At 41.2% G+C, this 15,199-nt stretch overlaps 1 protein-coding gene and 1 pseudogene across 6 annotated transcripts in view; one reads left to right on the forward strand and one right to left on the reverse strand.

Moving 5' to 3' along the window:
* Window positions 1-15,199, reverse strand: part of PLCE1 (phospholipase C epsilon 1) — a 317,588-nt gene that overhangs the window by 289,212 nt on the left and 13,177 nt on the right. The gene's annotated exons all lie outside the window — the stretch shown is intronic.
* Window positions 2,305-2,559, forward strand: LOC144300825 (NADH dehydrogenase [ubiquinone] 1 alpha subcomplex subunit 3 pseudogene; annotated as a pseudogene).

Consider the following 15,199-nt stretch of genomic DNA (forward strand, 5'->3'; position numbering starts at 1 on the left):
TGTAAAACATTTAGAAGAAAACAGGAAAAATCTTCATAACTTCGGGATGCTGAAAAATTTCTTAGGACACAAAGGGCACTAACCACAAAGAAAAAAACGTAAAATGGACTTAATCAAAATTTTTTTAAAAATTTGTAAACTTCTGTTCTTCAAGAAAGAAAGAAAAGGAAGGAAGGAAGGAAGGGAGGAAAGGAGGGAGGAAGGGAGGAAAGAAGAATGAAAAGCCCCAGAGTGGGAGAAAATATTCACAAAACATACATGTGAAAAAAAACAAAAAACAAAAAACAAAACATACATGTGAAAAAATTCCTGTATCCAGAATATACATAAAACTCTTATAACTCAGTAATAAGCACTTAACACAATTTTTAAAAAATGAGCAAGAGACTTGAACAGATACTTCATAAAATAACATACACGAATATTTCTATATGAAAAAAATATGATGCTCAATCCCTTCCTCACACCACACACAAAAGTTAACTCAAAATGGATCACAAAATGGATTCTAAGTGTAAAAGTCAAAATTATAAAACTTCTAATAGGACACATAGGAGAAAATTTTTACAACTACTGGAGTAAGCAGAAATTTCTTAGAATGAACACAAAGTACAAATCACAAAAGAAAAACAATTGATAAACTGCAACACAATTAAAAACATCTGCTCTGCAAAGGCAAGCCATTATTGTATGGCAGAAAATATTTGTAAGATAAATATCTAATAAAGGATATGCATCCAGAACACATAAAAAACTCTTATAACTCAGTAATAAGTAGACAGACAACACTATTTTTTAAAAAGGGCAAAAGTTTGAATAAGCACTTTATAAAAGAATACAATTGGCCTACAAGCACACAAAATGATGTGCAATGTTATTAGTCATCAGGGAAATACCAATTAAAATCACAATGAGATAGAACTTCATTCCCACTAGCATTGCTAACATTAAAATGGCTGGCCATACTAAAGTTGGTACAAACTTGGAGAGACTGGATATTGTGGTGGGAATATAAATTGGTATAGCCACTTTTGAAAATAGTTTGGCAGCTTCTTATAAAGTTAAATATACATTTACCAGATGACCCAAAAATTCCACTGGTAGAAGAAAAATAAAAGCATACATCCACAAATAGACTCGTATGCAAATGTCTTTAGCAGTTTTATTCATAACAGCCCAAACTGGGAAAAAACCTAAAAGCCTATCAACAGATAAATAAACCACCTGTGGTATAGTCATACAATCAAAGACTGCTCAACAATAAAAAGAATGATCCCCTAATTATGTAACATGTGGATGAATCTTAAAAACATTAGGTTGTATCAAAGAAGCTATGCACTGAATGATTCCATTTATTTGAACCTTTAGACCTGTGCTAATGTAGTAGCTTCTAGCCATATGTGGCCATCTGAGTTTAAGTAAAAACTTAATTTAAATTAAGGAGAATTAAAAATTCAGCTCCAAAGCTGCACTAGCCACATTTCAAGTGCTCAATAGTCATATGTGACTCATTGCAACTGTAGAAAACAGCACAGATAAGATGATAAAATGGCACAAAGGAGTAGTAGCTGCACAGGTGTACACTCCTCCAACTGTATACTTTACCTCCTATCAGCTTTTCAAGTGGACTGCAGGCTGCATTTCAATACCACTTGTGCTCTCGGCCAGGCACCTCCAAGCACTGAACAACCTGCTCAACTGCATAATATGGTGCTGACATAGCACCAGGGCAGTGGAATCATTCAATCTGAGTTTGGATCCCATCTCCATTTAACTTTGCTAAGGCTTAGTTCTTATATTTGTGACATGGGAGGAAATAATAGTTTCTCATATAACCCTCACAATAATCCTATAAAGTGGTAATCTGTCAAAAAATAGTACCCTTTATTCTTATCATTATATCCAGTGTCATCACATATTTCTTCCTGATGTAGAACCATGTTTATTTCTTTTAAATCACTTCCCAGGACTACAATAATAAAGGCTCAATAAGTATTTGCTCATATATTGTTTTGTATAGAATATTACTTGTACGCAAAAAGGTGATTTTTTTTTTATCTCATCCAGTGGAAGCAGCTAAATTAGTTTTTAAGTTTAGCTCTACAAATATACTGGGTGTTGGCACATGTGCAAGGGACTACATGGCTCCACAAGAAGAAAAAGACACAATCCCTGCCTACAGCAAAATCCTTCACTATTACAGAGCCATAAAGAAAAAACTTAGGATATGAGCTAATATCATAAAATACTGAATAACCCAGGCAGTTAAAAAGTCAAAGAATTGGCCGCCGCCACAGAGATCAGATGGCTGGGAGACTCGCCACCTTCCTCAAGGATGCCTGGGCCAAATTGCCGGTGCTGCTCGCATCCTTCACCATCGGAGGCCTCACTGTGATTCTGCCCACCCTCAGTCCCTTCACCAAATATGCCACCATGATCAACCAGGCCATGCCCTACAACTATCCAGTGCCCCTCTGAGATGATGGGAACATGCCTGACGTGCCCAGCCACCTCCAGGACCCCCAGGGCCCCAGCCTGGAGTGGCTGAAGAAATTGTGAGCATCTCCGGTGACATGGAGGCAGCCCCTCCCCTGTAGCCAATAAAAGGCATAGAGTAACCCCAGGGGGGGAAATAGTGAGAGAATCATTCAATAGTGTGTGTACTAATTGTGCAACTGATAAAAAGTGAAGATAAAAAATAACAGGAACTCAAGTCTTTTTTTTTTTTTTAAGATTTACTCATTTATTTATGATAGACATAGAGAGAGAGAGAGAGAGAGGCAGAGACACAGGAGGAGGGAGAAGCAGGCTCCATGCACCGGGAGCCCAACGCGGGACTCGATCCCGGGTCTCCAGGATCACGCCCTGGGACAAAGGCAAGCGCCAAACCGCTGAGCCACCCAGGGATCCCAGGAACTCAAGTCTTAACAGCAAAGACTTCCCAGAGAATATCATAGTCCTTTAATAAAGGACTCTGGCCTGGGAAGTGAGGCCGGGGAGAAAATGGAGGAGAGAAGGAGTTTTGGCCATGTTTGGAGATGGGATGGAAGGTTGCAGGTTGACTGGCATGTGGAGGTTACTCTACCCTTGCTAAGCCTAATGGCAGCAGCAGGAGTAGAACCATCCTGGAGAGGTGCTGGAAAGTTCTCATATTAGGTCAAGGCAACATTGGAAGTCTTGCAATGAAGGGGAAGAAAAAAATGAGAAGAACCCAGAGCTGCTTTCTCAAAGCCCTTGTATTATCCATCCTATGCATTAAAAATATAACGGGCTTCCCCAAGCAGCCAACCGCCAGCCACCATTCAGCATGCTCATATTACAAGCAAGTTTTAGTTAATTGACAGTTCACAATATCAACACATCCATTCACTAAATGTTCTTTTCAAACTGGTATTCTGTAAGTCATTCCTCAATTAATGTAATTGTCTTTCCAAAGAATTAAAAATACATGTGATGAAAACTAACTCACTCTGGATGAGATAAACATAAAAGAACTGCTCTACTACCTAACACATTCTCACATTACAGTCTCTCAGTAAAATGATCCTGATTTAATCAAAATAGGATATGATTCAGCTCCTGCAAACTCTTTTCTTCATGGCTATGCTTCTTGAGCTCCCTCCTACCTGGCTCCCCCACATCTGATACCTAGCCTACATTTCATCATCTCACAGAGTAAAACATTTTCCAGACTAAATAACTCTCCAGTTTCAGAGAGGCTCTCCCATAAAGCCTTAACAGATGGAAAGCATTTTGAATCCACATACCTAACACATAAGATAACCATTTCTAGCCATTTTCTTTTTTATATTTGCATTATATTTAACATTATATTTAGTACCAAGAAGGTCTTCAGAGGTCCTCTGGTCAACAAGCTTAAAAATAATTCCTGTTCCTTATGAATGTCCACCAATGACATCAAATTCTGGGTGGAAGCCCAAGCCAACAGCTGAGGAGCTGATACTATTCTAATGGCTTATGTAAATGGAATACCTCATTAAAACTCAAAGTTCAGGGGCACCTGTATGGCTCAGTCAGTTGAGCATTTGCCTTCGGCTCCGGTCATGATCCCAGGGTCCTGTTCAGCGGAGAGTCTGCTTCTCCCTTTGCCCCTCCTCCCTACTGTGTGCTCTCTGACTCAAATAAATAAAATCTTAAAAAAAAAAAAAAAAAAGAAAACCCTCCAAAAACCCTCTCAAAGTTCATTTTAGCTGTGCCTCTGATCTATCACTAAGAAGTCATCCAAAAGGGAGAAGAAATATTACTTATACTTTTTTGTATTTGAAAAAAAATGAAGCACATAAGTTTTGGGGGTTTTGTTGTTGTCATTTTAAATTTTTTAGTCTGTAGGCAAATACCTTGGCACTTTTGCTATTTTTCAGGGTAGTGTAACTCAAGTACAGAGCTGTTTGCAGAGTCCACAATCTGAAGCAAGCAGGGTGGCTCTGATCTGCATTGCCAGCTTTCAGGACACTCATGAGCCTCTTAAAGGTGATGGAGGGCAAAGGGTATCCAGGGAGGGTGAGGATATGCAGGTGGAAGCAAGGAGCCATGGGATGGCCAATCTCGGGACCTAGATCGTATAAGCTCCTCAGTAAATCAATAATGTCACATGACACTTGGTAAGGTATAGTTCATTTTTGTTACCACTATATCATTATTCCAAATATCAGTTATGACTTTTATGAGTTCTAGGGCTAAAAAAAACAAAGCAAGTTTTGGCAAGAGTGTTGTACCACATTCTATACTGTTTAACAAATAACATATGTTATATTTTTCTGATTATGAAAGTAGATTTACTGCAGAAAATTTGAAAAAAGTCTAATAAGCATAAAGTATAAAGATAAGGTAAGATCATTAGGTAAGTCCTAATTTTCTTACAGCTTGCTTCCAGTTTTCCCCCATGAACATACATCTATACAGAACTAAAATTATATCCTGCTTCGTTTGTTTAATATTAATATTATATTGTCCAAAGGAATAACTTTTGAACACAATGGAATCTATACAAACATCAACAATGTTCCTTTCCCAATGTTCTAAATATTATTTTAAAAAGGAAGAGATCATGGAAAATGCTCCCCTGAAGTCATGCCTAATCTTACTTGTTTGATATATTTGTAATACGGTCCTATCCTTGGAGTACAATAACTTCCAGATCGCTCAATCATTCCTGCAAGGGCTGGTCAGCCAAAGGGTATATTTATTCACTTATTCAACAAAAAAGTTTTGAACGCCTAACTATGTGCCAAATCCTATGCTAAGCACTAAGTACAAATGGTCCATAAAACTACTGATTCTAATTGAAATTTATCAAAGAGACATATTCAGGTGATATTTTATATTAAACTAGGCCAAATAGAGCCCAGTTTGAAGGTGATCTAATCAAAACCACTCTCCAACCCACCAGTTTGACACACCTCAGCTAGCATGGTCTGGTCTGCTACTCCCTGAACCTGCATTCACCTCCACTTTTGTGTCCTGTTTATCACTCCTTAGCCCCCTCTACATTCCTTTCTGCAGAGCTACATTCTACTGAGGAAACTTCTTTGACAAGTGACTATGAGACTCACTTTCAAACTACTCTTGCATCAGCCACCCAGAACATTCTTTAAGCAAGCTTTAATTGCCCTTGTTCAAAAATGGGGTGTTGGTAAGTATCAGGGACAAATACCAGAGCCTCATTTTCTTATTTCCCACAGCTAAGTACTACATGCATTACTACTCATCACCTAACCATCCTCTGAGGAATTTCTCCACACAAATCCATCTCTGAAAATATTTTTCAAGAATACTGTACCCTATCAATCGCCGCAGGCATATCTATATATTTCCTATCCTAAATAAAACTTTGGTTCCTTTCCTGCAGTGGGATGACAGAGAAAGATGAAACACTTTTGAAATCATACATTTTGATCCACTTTGCCCATAACTCCTCAAGAAAACAGAACCACCCTGTGTACAGTAATCTCCTGGGTCACTTCGCCACCTCTAGGCCACATCAAGACCTGAGAACGTCCATGCGAGGCACCCATCTGAGCACCTCATGTCTTACTCAATCATCACAGCAACTCTGGTGAGATACATACTAAGACCACAATTTCCAATTTAGAGATAAGAAAACAGGTTTAGAGATTAAAACAACTTGCCCAGAATTATTCAGCTAGCCACTGGGGAAGGCAGGTATTCAAATGCAGGTAGCTACTTCCCCATAGCAAGCCCTTTATGCCCTCACTAATATTCTTCTTCATGTGCTCTTCCCATTAGGCTGAAACTAGTGATTCTCATATTTAGGTCAGCATTATAATCATGTGAGAGACTTAGTACAAATACACAGGTTTGGGTGAGAGGTTCTGATTCAGGAAGGACAGAGGAGATCTAAATTTCAGCAGGCACTTCCCCTTCTTCTCCCTGCCAACCAGGTGACTCTAGTGCCAGCTATGTTCAGACTGCTACATCGATGACACTGCATTAAACACAAGGAGGACAAACTCACTGGAGGGTGCAGGTGGTGGTGAGCTTTTGTAAAATGGCATTCGTTTCATTACCTGTGATCCACCAGAGCTTTAAAAAAGGTGGCAGGGGGCAGCCCCGGTGGCTCAGGGGTTTAGCGCCGCCTTCAGCCCAGGGCGTGATCCTGGAGACCCGGGATCAAGTCCCACGTTGGGCTTCCTGCATGGAGCCTGCTTCTCCCTCTGCCTGTGTCTCTGCCTCTCTCTCTCTCTCTGTTTGTGTCTCTCATGAATAAATAAATAAAATCTTTTAAAAAAATAAAAAAGGTGGCAGGGAGTTAGTGCTGAACGGGTACAGAGTGTCAGTTTGTGATGATGAACTAGTTCTGATGATGGCTGGTATTGGTGGCTGCACAAGAATGGACTGCACTTAATACCACTAAACTTTACACTTAAAAATGGTTAAAATGGCCAGTTTTATGTTATGTATACGTTATCACAATAAAAAAAAACAAACAGGGCAGGATGATAACCTGCATTGTAGAGGAGTTTGTGATACCCCTTCCTGCTGATCTGGAAAGAGGTGAGGTTTACTCTTAAGGGATCCCTTGTGAAATGGACCTACTGAGAGACAAATGATGAAGAAATTTGGCCCCTGGGTGACCCCTCTTCAAATATGGACTGCCGTGTACTTTCTAAGGATAGCTGACAGGGCCATACTTGGTGAGAGTTCCTGACATGTGTTAGCATGCCTCATCCACTTCTTGCCCATAGCTTGTACCCCAACATACTCATGGGTGTACCTGGACATGGTAGAGAAGAAAGAGAAGGGCTTAAGGAACATCGGGGAATGAGCTTGCTTCACAGCTTCAGGGCCAGCTCCACCCTGGGACTTTCAGCAAGTCACTCCACTTCCCTCAGACACCATCTAGCCAGTTGCTTCTCACCTTTCAGATTTCAGCTCAAATGTCATCACCTCAGAAAGGCTCTGCAAGCTCTAAAGTGGCCTTCTCCCCTCCCACCCATTGCTTTCCATCCTATTCCACTGCCTGATTGTCTTCTGAGCATCTACCACCACTGGAAATTAAATGTATTACTTATTTGTATACTAGCTACTGGTTGGCATCCTGCAACTAGGACCAGAGCTTCCTGAGAGCTGCAAAAGTAGTCTTGTCTACTACCATGTTCCCAAAGCAGAGACACAGTAGGAACTCAATAAATATTTGTAGAATAAATAAATGAATTGGCCTCACTTGTTAAATTATGTATACACGGGTTCCGTCTACCTCCCAAGATGATTTACAGGAAAAGACACAAGAAATCAGCTGTGGCCAAGGTGCTTTGTAAAAGGAAAGACTCCACACGATAGGTGGGGTTATTGTAGCGGGTTGGGGGGAAAGGCAGTTCATGACACCCTGACCTTGACACAATGATGTGGCTCCTCCTTACTTCTGCACTCTTCGTAGGCAGAGATTTGTCTGGAATCTAAAAATGATGATGCTCCACCCTGCAAACCACCCAAACTGAATGCAACACAATTATTTATTATAAGGCAAGGACTCTCAATGTGTTTCCTCACTAATAAGGCATTATTTCTCAAATAATAAGATGTTACTTAGGAAGTCAGGGATCTGTCAGGTAGGCAAACCTGGAAGAACCACAAAGATAATCCCTGCCCCAGGTCATCTGAGTTCAACAAGCATAAACTGAGTGTCCAGTATATATTCCAGGTCCTGGGGCAGAGAGGTGACTCAGACTGTCATCCTGGAGTGGAAGACACAGATACTAAACAAAAAACTCAAGGTCAGTGACATGAATATGGTATTAGATGTGTGTGTGTGTGTGTGCGTGTGTGTGTGTGTGTGTGCGTGTGTTGGGGAAGGCTTTCTAGAATGACACCTAAACTTAAAGTACAGAAGAAAGATGGATGGGGAAAAGTGAGCAGCCCAAGGTAAGACACAGAATGGGAAGACCATGTGTTATATTTAGGGAGCTCCAAGTAGTGAAAGCATTAGGCATCTGCTGCTGGGGTGTTCAGGGTGCCAGGAGATAGGTGGGGATCAGAGGGACAAAGGGGGCTGGGACATGTACCCAAAGAAGTGGGTACCAACCACTTTTCTGCAAGTAGCAGATGAGAGCTGTGCTTCAGACATATCCCTGTGGAAGCCATGTGGAGATGAGCCCATTCAGTGTCCAGCGGCCCTGAGGGCCAGTTTGGCTTGGCTAGGAGTAGAAACAGGTAAAATGAAAAGGATCCCCCAGTCTTCACTGTGCTACAAGCAGAGGACTCAAGTTGGGAGGGGCCTGGCTTGGGGAATTGGAGAGATCCCAAGAAATTTCCAAGCCAAACTTGTCACACATGCTAGAGGACACGGCTGCCTAGGTCATTGATTCAGGACTGCCGTGAAGCCCTTGCTCTTGGCAGTCTTGCTCTGGGATGGTGCAGCTTCCTGACCTCCTGGCAGAGCCTCCCAGCTGCCGAGCCAGTGCTGAACAGAGGGAAGAGGAGAAAGAAGGACCAGCATGATTCCCTGCATTTTAGCCCAAAGTGGAATGAACCTTCTCTGAGTCCTGAGTGAAGAAGGCAGCAGAAATGAAGAAAAGGAAAATTAGGGCCCTGGTGTTGTTGCATAAAACACCTATGCCCCAAACTTGCTCACTAAATGTGGTACAATCGATTCAGAGCATTAAAGGCAGGAAAAGCAGAGAAAGAGGAAAAAGGAAAAGAATGGTTGGGTTGAGATAAAACAGTTACAGAAGGGGTTCTTCTTCCTTTCCCTTTTTTTTTTTTTTAAGATTTTATTTATTTATTGTTGAGAGACAGAGAAAGAGGCAGAGACATAGGCAGAGGGAGAAGCAGGCCCCATCCATGCAGGGAGCCTGATGTGGGACTCTGATCCCAGGACTCCGGGATCACAACCTGAGCCAAAGGCAGACGCTCAATCACTGAGTCACCCAGGTGCTCCTTCTCCCTTTCCTTCTGCTGCTGTCCTTACACTGGAGCTGCCTCAATCATATGTACTCAAGAGAAAAGAGAACAATGAACCAGTTTCTCACAGGTGGATATACCCTCAGAAGCTCTCAAGTGTGAACTTAAAGTTTTGTATATTCATTTTGATTATGTTTGTGATAAGAAAAACGTTCTCAAACCCACTCTACTCCCCCACAATCAATTACTATAACTTCGTTTGGCTTGAACCTGGGGATAGAGGTGGAAGCCCCATCTCATTAGTATAGGCTAATCCTTTCCCTTTCTTCCTGCTACTTCCAGGTCCTCTAGCTTAAGGCGCTGAGAAGGCTCTGGCATGGCTGAACACAGCAAGTGGCTGAGGCTGACAAAGAAATTTTCTGTCATAAGGTTAACAGCATATTCATAGTTGACCCCTGGAAGATGTGCTTCTCATCAACCCCAACACTTGCAAAACCCTAGCTTACTATTTACCAACATACCTAGTATCTACTGGGCAGTCTCCTACACAGTACAAGCAATAAATATCTGTAGGATGGACAGATGCAAAAGTTGAAAACATGGTATATTCCATCAATAAGGAAATGATTAAATAAAACAGTATATTCATACCCAGGAAAAGAGATTTTTTATTTGTTTTTATGACTCAGATCTAAATAAATTTACTTGGAAAGAGTTTCAGAGCATATTGTTTCATTTTTTAAAGTAAAAATTGGGGTACCTGGGTTGCTCAGTTGGTTAAGTGTTGGACTCTCGATTTTGGTTCCAGTCACGATCTCAGGGTTGTGGAATTGACAGCCAACTCAGGGGCCTCTGCTTGGGATTCTCTCCCTCTCCCTCTGCCCTTCCCCCTACTATCTCTCTCTCAAATGAATAAATATTTAAAAATAAATAAATGAAAATAAAAATTAAAGAACATTTTATGAACTCACTTATATAAAACCAAACCATACGCACAAAACCACAAGTGTATCTTTATGTGTATATATGAGTACAACTATATAAATGCATAAAAAAATTTGTAAGAACACCCACTGAACTTGTAACAGTGATTACTTCCGAAAAAAAAGTAAAATTGGACAAGGGTTAATGTTAATGGGGACTTTTACTTTATCTGTGTTTATACAGTATTTACATTCTTTCCAATCAAGAAGGTATTACTTGCATAACTAAAAATAAACCATAATATACAAATCAAAGATATGATTTTTTTAAATCTGATATTATTTTATGTGTTTTTTTTCATCCTGTAAAACTGCTTGAATGAGTTAAAGAACCTGAAGAAGGCAGTAGAACTAGTTCCCACTTGGGGAAGGGTTTGTTTATCCTGCTTATCTTAAGTTAGAGCCAACAACGCTAATGATTCTGAATAGCACCGGCCACTCCTTGGCCATCTCATCCCCTCCCACCCACAACTTCAACTATCACCTCTATGTGGATGACTCCCAAATGCCTCTTTCCAGACACAGCCTCTCTCCCATAAGCTACAGTCCTGACTTTCCAACTTCCTGTTGGGTAGAGCCAATACCCCGTGTACAAAACCAGACTCCTGCCTTCCTCCTCTCCCTAATTCAATTCTTTTGCCTAACTTCCTGCTTCCTAGTAACTGGCACCTTCTTTTTCCCAGGAACCAAGAAAGGAAACTTCTCTTTCATCTCTGGCCGTCTTTATCCACATATTCACCCAGTTAGCTGCTATATTCTAGTGATTCTTCAAAAAAGTTCTCCCAACTGTTAACTCTCTTCTGTTGTCACTGATATCACCCAGTTCAGGTCCTTTCCATCTCTGACCTGGACGAGTGGAATCATCTTCCAACTGGTCTCCTTGCTCCTGACTGCTTGGATCCATCTGCTAGATGCCTGACTTCCCATGTCAGCCTGTTGATGTCATTTTGAGCCTCCATTCCATCACCTATTATATCAGCTATTTCAACACTGAGTTCTCTGCGAATTTAGGAAATCAGGCTTCATTAAAGTATCTGACAAAAATGTTAAACTGAGCTGAGCCAAAGACAAGCCTCTGGATCATACATCTCCTTCCAACGGAACCCAGAGCTTATCACTGGAAGAAAGAGAGCAACTTAAAAAAAAACAAAAAACAAAAACAAAACCCAAAAGAACAAATTAGTGTCAGACACTTTTCATATACGATTTTACTTATTAATAATACCTTGTACCTTGTCAGATACTTTTCATATACTATCTCAGTTATTAATATTACCTGTACCTTACAACAATTCCTGGTACAAGGTATTATTGTCCTAATTTTAGAGTTTTTTTTTTTCTTTAAGATTTTATTTATTTGAGAGAACATGTGTGTGTGCACGAGCAGGGGGAAGGGCAGAGGGAGAGGGTGAAAAAGACTCTCCACTAAGCAGAGTGCCCGATGCAGTGCTCAATCCCAGGATCCTGGGATCATGACCTGAGCCGAAGGCAGGCACTTACCCATTGAGCCACCCAGAAGACCCTCAATTTTGGAGGTTTTAAAACTAAGGTTGAGAATGGCTAAGAAACTTGTGAAAAGCCTCACAGCTATTAAGTCGTAGAGTTCTGATCTGAACCCATATCTGTTGATTCCAGAGCTCATGGTTTTTCCACTGCATCGTTGGAAACTTTCATGATCTTCATCTTCTGAAAGATAAAGCATACACCTCTTAACCTGTATTGAAGACCTTCAATGTTCTAGCTTCCAACCTAACTTTGTAACAGTATAGAGTATGCACCTGTCAAAAACACTAATAATGTTTCATGTGCTCTATTTCATTTAATCTACCACAAATCTATGAGATAGGTACTAGGATAATATTCATTTTACGGATCCAGGAACTCAGATTAAAAGTAGCTTAATCTGTAAATCAAAAAAATTATCTCAAAATAAAATTTTAAAAATATCAACATTAGCCAGCTTAAAAACAGCAAAGTTGGATTTCAAACTGAGGTCTGCTTAACTAGAGAAATATTTAGAAGGCAGGACAAACAGAAATTCAATTCACACAGTCAATCAATCAATATCTGTCAGGCTCAATAGTGCTGGGACTGGAGATAAAAGAAATGAACACTGACAGTAGTCCCTGCCCCTGGCTTCATGGAGCATATACTCTACTGGGGAAAACAGACATTGAAATGGGGAAAAGCCCCCAGTGCTAAAAGACCATGGGCTCCAAAGGGATAGCCTTGGAGAGTTGAGGTTTCTGGTCTCGGTAAGTAGGTCGATATAAGTGTTCTATTCACTACATTAAGGAACACAGGAGAAAGAGGTTTGGGAAAAGGTTGAGTTCAATTGGTGACACAAGTTTTGGGAAGATGTCACACAGGCATTTGTACGGGCAGATCTGGAGCTGAAGAGTAAAGAGTGGACCACAAAAAGATCTGGAACCATTGATGTAAAGATGAAAACTCATGGAGGTGGATTTACCTTATGGAGCTCCAACATTTATGCAGGGCAAACAGGGAAAAAGAGAGCCTCGAAGGAGACCCTGCCCACCTGGGCTGTGCTCTCCTGTGAACAAGCCTTCTGAGACTACTTCATCTTTTCCCAAGCAGGAACACCGTTCTATTCCATCAAGCCATACCCTGCCTCAGTCAAGCCCTCACTCTGCCAGAAAATCCAAGCCAGAGCTCCCTCTCCTGGACTCAAGACATTTAACAAATGGCCAGAGACTCATTTCTTCACAAGGACACTGAAAATTTTAACTATTTGTGCCCTGTCTCCCTAGCTGGACTAAAAGATCTTTGACGGCAAATTTTGGGTATAAAATTAGGAATATAGTCAACATCTTTACAGAATCAACCAGCAGCAGTCTATTTCAAGAAGTGTATGTAATAAAGTAGTAAATCAACAGACGAGCATTTATGTAAACTAGTTACTCCAGAAGGACCTGAATGCCTTCCTCAGGACAACAGAAACCAACATCCTGGACGTTCTCCCAAGCTTTCCCCTGAGCCTCTGCACAGAACAGAGCCAGTCACGAGGTGACCACTTGCCTCCTCTTCTTGTGCATTCTAACCTATTCCTTGGAACTGGCCATGTTCTTCATCCTAGCGGCCCTTGCTTCCAGAATTCTTCAAGTTGAAAAGAAATGTCTTCAAAAGGGAACACATGGGGCAGCCCAGGTGGCTCAGTGGTTTAGCGCCGCCTTCAGCCTAGGGTGTGATCCTTGAGACCTGGGATCGAGTCCCACGTCAGGCTCCCTGCATGGAGCCTGCTTCTCCCTCTGTCTGTGTCTCTGCCTCTCTCTCCCTCTGTGTCTCTCATGAATAAATAAATAAAATATTTTTTTAAAAAAAGGGGAACACATGAAGATGAAAATGTTTTGCTCAAGAAAACACCAAGTAGCAGTACAAGAAGCCTCTTTCTGGGATCCCTGGGTGGCGCAGCGGTTTGGCGCCTGCCTTTGGCCCAGGGCGCGATCCTGGAGACCCAGGATCAAATCCCACGTCAGGCTCCTGGTGCATGGAGTCTGCTTCTCCCTCTGCCTGTGTCTCTGCCTCTCTCTCTCTCTCTCTGTGACTATCATAAATAAATTTAAAAAAAATTAAAAAAAAAAAGAAGCCTCTTTCTTGTGAGGCGAGCTGCAGTTTTCACCAAGCCCCTTTGACAAAATATGTTCGTATTTTATGGCTTGTAACTGATTCCTCATCTGTGATGTTTTATACTACCCTTTCATAAATAAATAAATGTCTGAGATAGAAAGGGAGAGAGTAACACCTTGTTTCACAAATCCCAGAAATTGTCAGGCTCTCACCTACATTACTGCTGGCTCAGTAAGTCCAGGTAGGCAGTAGCTGTGGGGGTCCTGCTCATCTTACCAGCCACCACAGTGCCTGACACACTGGAATGACTCAAAATGACCTCTGTGTATATCAGCGGTGAATGGATGAAAAAAGAAGGTTGGGAAAAAACAAAATTGTAGGAAAAAATGAGGAGACAGGGAATGAGGGGTAACATATAAGTAGCAAGTGTGTGAAGAAGGCGAAGGTGAAGAGACAACCAACCACCTCCCTACATTTGAAGTTCATATGATCTTCAGTTTCTCCACAAAGACACCCATACAATAACTACATTTTGGGGTCAGCTTCTCAATCCTATAGCGGACAAACTGCACACATATAGTATTCTCCATTTAATATTCTTAAGTTTTGTAACTGCTTTCTTTCTTCCTTTTTATGTGCCTTAGGAACACTTTTTTTTTTTTAAGATTTTATTTATTTAGTTGAGAGAGAGAGAGAGAACACAAGCAAGAGCTGGGGGGAGCAGCAGAGGGAGAGAAGAAGCAGATTCCCCACTGAGCAGGGAGCCCAACACTGGGCTTGATCCCAGGACCCTGAGATCATGACCTGAGCCAAACACAGACATTTTACTGACTGAGCCATCCAGGCACCCCAGGAACATATATATATATTTAAACCTTTCACCTAAACTAAGCCTTGACACTGAATTTAAAAACTGCTAGGTTCTTAGGCGATGATGCAGCTCATGCCTGTCCTGTGGATTTGCTGCGGTGCTACTCAACATCCCATTGCTCCAGAAAAGGAGGTCTGCATTCAGTGTCTGGAATCCTCTAACAGCAGAATTCCAATTATGCCCATCTTTTGAGAGACATAAAGAGGTAAGGGCATCCAGGTTAAAAAAAAAACAAAGGTACTGATTGCATTTTTAGGACACTGAAAAAGCCTCAGTTAATCAGTCTCTGATAAATACTTTATCCTCCTTACTCTCCACGACACAAACAGCGACTCCAGCTCCTTACCACATGGGAATCTGCCCCTGTCACTCTCAG

Source organism: Canis aureus, chromosome 29, assembly GCF_053574225.1.
Source record: "Canis aureus isolate CA01 chromosome 29, VMU_Caureus_v.1.0, whole genome shotgun sequence".
Lineage (NCBI taxonomy): Eukaryota > Metazoa > Chordata > Mammalia > Carnivora > Canidae > Canis > Canis aureus.